Source organism: Notolabrus celidotus, chromosome 17 (genome assembly GCF_009762535.1).
Source record: "Notolabrus celidotus isolate fNotCel1 chromosome 17, fNotCel1.pri, whole genome shotgun sequence".
NCBI classification, from domain to species: Eukaryota; Metazoa; Chordata; class Actinopteri; order Labriformes; family Labridae; genus Notolabrus; species Notolabrus celidotus.
Genome location: NC_048288.1, coordinates 12,089,970 through 12,096,446, shown reverse-complemented (window position 1 = coordinate 12,096,446; position 6,477 = coordinate 12,089,970). Strand labels below are relative to the sequence as shown.

Below are 6,477 nucleotides of genomic sequence, written 5' to 3'. Positions count from 1 at the left end.
TACCCAACATGCAAGGTGGTCGAGGTTAAACCGTGATGTCAAATGACCCCTTTGAGACATCAATCACAGGTTGTATTAGTTACTCACTGATATGTTGCGTAACAAGCACTGTGCTGGTGTGCTTTTGGTACTCAACAAATTTCACAGATGCAATGTTCTTTAAACTGTTCCTGAATGCAACCATCAACATGATTAAGGTTGTTCTTCTTAACATGATTTGCATACACAAACATTAAACTCCTACAGACCTCTCCACATTGAACACCTAAACACACTGAATGGTACCACTGCTGGGTCAAAGTACAGGGCTGAAATTGATAGAAAACGAATTCAACTTACTTAATGTGAATGTAATTTTATTCCTTCGGCTGATTTCAACAAGTTTAACCTCTGCGAAGGAGTCAAAGCAATCTGACTTCCTGACATCCCTGTTCCTTTTGTCCCACTGTTTAATAAGACATCTCAAAGAACAGGCCAAGGTGTGATAAGTTCTGGGTGTTGACTGGAGATTTTTCTCATGGATTTTTTAACATTGAAAAATATCTTCAAAGATTGTGTCGCTTTGTCATGTATAGCTAAACTTCTTTCAAGAAGGAAACAGAATTTCCAAACATATCAAAACATTTATGATAGAGTTCTCTGATGTGAAGATGGATCCAGGAAGTACATACAATTCCTTGTAAGCTACACAGCAAATTACTTAATTCTTATTACACCTTTATTAATGCTGGTTTCCTTCCTCTGGGTTTTATAATAATAGATCATTATAAATCAGCAAACACATGCATAAAAAGTTTCATCTTCAAGGGGTCCAGTTTACCCGCTAATATAGTTAGAGGACACTTTTTGTGCCCTTGGAATTCAACATATTGACAGGAATGTGTAAATTTAGCTTTTTGCAGGTTATCAAATCAAAGTTTCGATGTTTTAACGGGAAGAAAAATATCTAGAGCAGCATGCTTCAACTCTCTGGCTCGATTTTCAGCAATGGCAGTCCTTTCAGTCACAGCAGGGATGCAAAACAAATCATTTCCACTGGCAGTTGTCCTTGAATCCCAGTTTGGAAACATCGCTGGTGCCCAGTCCTGCTCGTAAACACCATAATCTGTGGAAGCAAACAGTCTGCTGCTTAACATGCGCGGCACCGTTCCCTGATCTGGCAACCGCACATGGACGATGTGAATGACCTCTGATCATAAAAAAAAAAACAGGCTGCCTCTGTAAGACAACGCCTTGAGACAACACGTTATCACCTGGACCCTCGCCATCTAACAAGACCTTTTAATAGAGATTGGTTTATCTATTTATGAGGATTTATTGGAAGGGAAGATATTTCCGTCAGTCTTGATAACAAGCCTTAAGGGAGGTGAAGAGGGCTGCTGTGTGTGTGTGTGTGTGTGTGTGTGTGTGTGTGTGTGTGTGTGTGTGTGTGTGTGTGTGTGTGTGTGTGTGTGAGTTTCTGTCACCCAAAGTCTTAAATGTATGTGAGGGACTGTTTGCTTGAACGTGAAAAGCATCTTTTAGATGCAGTTTTTCAAGGACACACACAAAAAGCCTCTATGAGTGGACTCCCAAACACCCATACAAATGAGAGCTGTATTTTCACATTAGTCATACTCAGAGCTACATTAATTCAATAATGTAAAATAACCTTAAAAAAACCTATTCCTACATTTAACTAATACCTTTGAAAAAGCCATCAGGTTTTTCTGCTTCTTACTTAAAGGGTCAGTTCACACAATTAAGATGTATCTGCTGTTTTCAGTACCTTATGTAATAGTCATACTGCAGAGAGGTTAGCTGATACACACATCTGAAAACGAACCCATGTGGGGTACGGGAGCTGGCAATGCGCTGGGCATATTTTCTCCAAATGGTATCAGGTTCACCATTCACACAATGAAAGGTAACCAAGGACTTGGATCTATTTCCATTTACTCATTTTATTGTTGGTGTGCTATGAATTCACTTTGCATAAACCAAAAAGAAAACATAACTAAACAAAGTGTAATCAGCATTAATCCTATTTCGACCAAGCTGACCTGAGGCCACACTGGCTTGGAACCACTGCCGACTTTAAGGCACTTAAAATTTTCAAACTTTGAATAATTTTCCACTTTTTTCTTGTAATATTAGGACTTTGTTCTTATGACTAAATTATTGTAATACTTAATTAATTTAAAACTTTGATCTCATAAATGTCCTTCTATATTCTTTCAACATTTTGACTTTATTCTTAAAATCTGAAAGTTTTTTTTTGCCTTAATGTGGACCAAACCCTCTTTGAAGTGTAAAACTCTGCTGGAAACATTTTCCAATAAGATTTAAGTCAGCAAGCAGAAGGAGATTTATTTTTCTACCATTTTTTTTCACTTAAAGTTTTGAGCTCATGGCTGATACTGGAGCAGAATTAGCAAAAAGATGTACATTTTCTGTTGAAGTATTGTTTAAGATGGAGAAACTCTCTAGACATTTGGCTCTTTATCTAGCAAAATCCTGGTTGTCAACAGTATTTAATGCTAATGTGTAAATGCTTCACTGCTCTTTGAGGACTCAAGAGTTTAACTGTGAGCATATTCACGTCATTCAGACATTTATTGGGGGGGGGGGGGGGGGGGGGGTTGGTCTTGGGACCGGGATTTCCTATAGTAAAAATAAAAAACATTTAACCTTTAGATGTAGGTAGATGCTTGAAGTGACTCTTTGCAGTGTTAGATAAATGATTCATTATGCTCCGTGAAGAATAATAGACTGAAATCAATTCCATATTTATTTTTCTTTTGTGCTCTATGCTGCTTAAAGCATCACCGAATTTTAGCAGTTCTCTGCATTTCTACAAAATAGGAGCACAGCTAGAACAACTGGGAGTGGGATGTATAATAATTTCACACACTCAGTGTTACAGTTTTTCCATAGCAGGGGAATAATGCGTGTTTACACTGAAAACTGATAATCAGCATTTATACCTACCAGGCAGAGATGTGCTGAAAATGATCCGTTTGGCAATGTGATGTCTTTTTAATTGCGCCTGAGAGGAAACCGATGAAACTTCCGCCCCTATACCAGACAATAAAACAGTCTATTATATTCCTTATCAAAGCTGTTAATACACGCAGCACCGTGCAGACCTCTGGAGTCACAGTTGCAGAAGGAAATGTTTTTTGTAATCTTTCCTGCGTTTCATTCTGTCTGCTTTTGCCCGGACAACTTCTGCATCAGCAAACTCTGCCTCATGCACCCAAGGACAGCAGATAGAGAAGCTCGCTTTATTCCAATGTGCAAGCTTTTATTACCTAAGGGGGATGAAATGAAAACCAATTAAAGTTATGTATTTTCAAAATCAAAGTCATGTTTCAAAAAATAGAAGTCATTTCAAACAATATGATAAAAATGGAAAGCTTAAATACCTCAGCTCCAAAGATGGGCTTACAGTGTATTTAAATTTCCGGTTTAACCAAATCAAATCCCAAAGTATTTCCTTAGCTAATTTACTTTCAGCATCACCTGAATTAAAGTAACGTTCTGAAATTAAACCAATTCAAACCAATAAAAGCGAAGAAAGGGCTCCAAAATCCACTTGAGGAAAAATAAATTGGTTTATTTTGTTAAAATTGTTCACAGTGTAATCCCCCATGCCCACACATAACAACTTCCTTGACATCAGGATTTTATTTTTCCCCTAACTACGTTCATCTACATTAAAAAAAAAAATCTCTTTGGGGCTACAGATGTACTCTTTTTCAGCTAAGACTATTCAACTCAATTCGACTGTTTCTAGATATTTGTGGCATTCCATTTGATCTTGGAAATAAGAATATCCAAGATGCTAGTCGGATTCGTCGACTCAGAGGAACCTCTGTAACCCTGTGCTCGAATAGCCCAAGATGACTGCTCATGTCATCAATAATAGAAAGCTGTACTTTCAATGGTGTTTATCAGCAGTTTAGTTGTGTTTATGTAATCAAATCAATAACACTGATAGTATTGTGCAAGTTCCATCTTTAGAAGTGTTGATATGTTGCTTTTGCGTGCAATCGGCTAGTGTGTTGTTATCGCTTAGCTACTGTGAGCTGTGCTGTTCGCAGAGCTATGCTTTCTGTCAGCTAGCTTAACAGGAATGTGTTTTCTGGTTGAGCCAGGTATACTTTGTCCAAATTGTGGTTGATTCTGAACAAATTTGTGTTTCGCACGACTGCTTTGGTAGTCAGGCCCAAATGCCAGCCTGAATTTCCGTCTGATGCATGTTGGTTGACAGGGGGTCACGACAGCTGATATTGGCCCAATCAGCTGCTCCCAACTGGATGGAATTTCTGTTAATTCCCAAACTTGAATCAGCCGACAGAACACTCGTGCACAGTGAAAGCAGGGCTGCAAGCCGATTCCCCAGCTACGACTGTCATAGGTTGCCTTTGTTTAGGTATGGTTCCTTCTTGTTTTAGTTTTCCCAGTGTTGTTATAAGTAGTCGTATCTTGTGCTGTATTATCATTATTTACACTTGTGCTCTTGTACTCCTTGTGTGTGTAGTGTTTCCTGTTTTTTTTTCTAGGACTTTTCCTCCAGTGTGTCAAGTATAATTTTACTACTTGAGTTTTTCCTCTTCAGTGATTGTGTGTCCCATCCTGGTTAGTTTCACCTGTGTCTTGTGGCTCACACCTGTGTTTAATTACCCCTTGTGTATTTAGTCTCTGGCTGTTTTTGAAACGCCCTGCTACATACCACCTATGAATGTAGTAGGTACTGCCTACTACATACTGCATTTGAATTTAGTATGTAGTATGACAGCTCTGGTCTTGGTTCTTGGATCTGGTCTGCAGGATGCTGAGCCAGATATCACTGGGTTTCCGGTTTCGGAAAGCGGAAGTAAACAATGGCCGAGCTGATAGATAAACTGCTTCTTTAGCGTCACTAATGATTTAAAAAGTTAGGAAGTGGTTATATGTAATTTAGTAGTTTTCACAGCACATTCAAACGGAGTACCCCCTTAAAAAAAAAGAAGAAAAAATAAAAACTGGAACGAGCGCAGTGCATTGTGGGAAACAGTATACGAAGGAGACTGGTCCGCTGCATACTGTGAAATTTCCCCGAATCAGTAGACATCCAGGGAGTTTTGGTATGCTGCAGATTTTGCTCTATTTGTAAAGGGCTAGTACAGTAGGCGGTCTCAAAAACAGCCTCTGTGTTTCCTCCCTTCTGTGTTGACCATCACCCATTTACCCTGTGTTCTTCCCTCAATGCTTTATGCAGATTATCCCTAGTTATTTTTGGTGTATCTTCTTTAGTGTCTTCTTGATTTTTTTTTTTTAAGGTATTCGATTATGGACATTTTTGTTTGTGCTTTTTGCCCCATGGTCCTTTAAAAACTATGTTTGTTTCTAACCCATCGAGACACGGACATGAACTTTGGAAGTTCAAATAACATTGAAACTTTGACAGTTGTCAAAGCTCCATCCCAATCTGACTTGTACAGTTTGTGCACATAAATCATGAGCTTTCGTCTTGCATCGTCAACAATTCACTCGTACAATGTGAATTCACACTCTACTTTTAAAGTATTGCACAGTGTATGCAAGGCCTCAGGTGCTTCCTGAGATTTGAATTACTCATCTTAGCGGGGGGCAAAGTTTTCCTTCCTGCACATAGACTACAACTCCCCACTATATTCTATCAGTTGATTTAACACCCTCAGTCAGCTCAAACAAGCATCCCTCAGATGCTTCTGAATTCTGACACACAACCTCTGCACCATCCCTCCCCCTCAAAGAATACATCTCAATCTTTCTGTAATGCTTATCTGGAGATGCATGGACACATTGATCTAACAAATGGATATGGCTTCCTTATACTTTTGAAGGACAGAACAAACACACACACAACAAACACTTCTTCCCTCTCTCAGTTTGCTTTGCAAATAAATATGTAAGCCCACACCTTCCAAAGTGCAACACGTGGAAAGAACTCCAGCCAGAAACAAATTAAAATCAGTGTCTTAATGTTTTGCCTCTGACATGATGTAACTAGCAGCTTAAATCGCCTGCAATCTCCATTAACACGCTCTAATTGACATAATTGTCAGTTAATTATGCTTAAACGCATTTGAGAATTCACTGACATATTTAATTCTTGTTGTGCAAGTATGTCTGGAAAACAGCATAAGTAAACAGAAACACTGATTATTTGTTATAATTAGTTTTTCTGTAGTCAATGTTTGTTTTGTTGGTCGATTATAATATTTTTTTATTAATAGATGTATTTCCATTAACAGTTTTTGTGTACATAGTAATAAAAAACAATTACCAATTTGCTGCTAACTAAGTTATAAACATCCATAGAGAAGAGTGTTTACCGACATATTGTAAGGTTTTAGTTTGTGGATGGAAATAATTTCATACTCTGTGCCAACAATAAGCTTTTAAGTACTGTTCTTCACACAAGCAAAGGTTTTCCTCTCAAGTATCAACTCCTCTTAAAAGCCTCAT

General features: G+C 38.3%; 1 long non-coding RNA gene across 1 annotated transcript in view; it reads right to left on the bottom strand.

Annotated features, from left to right (window-relative positions):
* Nucleotides 1-339: 339 nt before the first annotated feature.
* The window catches only part of LOC117829411, a 92,830-nt gene continuing 86,692 nt past the window's right edge, over nucleotides 340-6,477 (bottom strand). The window contains exons 2-3 of the long non-coding RNA XR_004634620.1: nucleotides 2,971-3,057; nucleotides 340-1,105 (exon numbers count right to left, since the gene is read on the bottom strand). This is a non-coding gene — a long non-coding RNA (uncharacterized LOC117829411). The remainder of the gene's footprint in view (nucleotides 1,106-2,970; nucleotides 3,058-6,477) is intronic.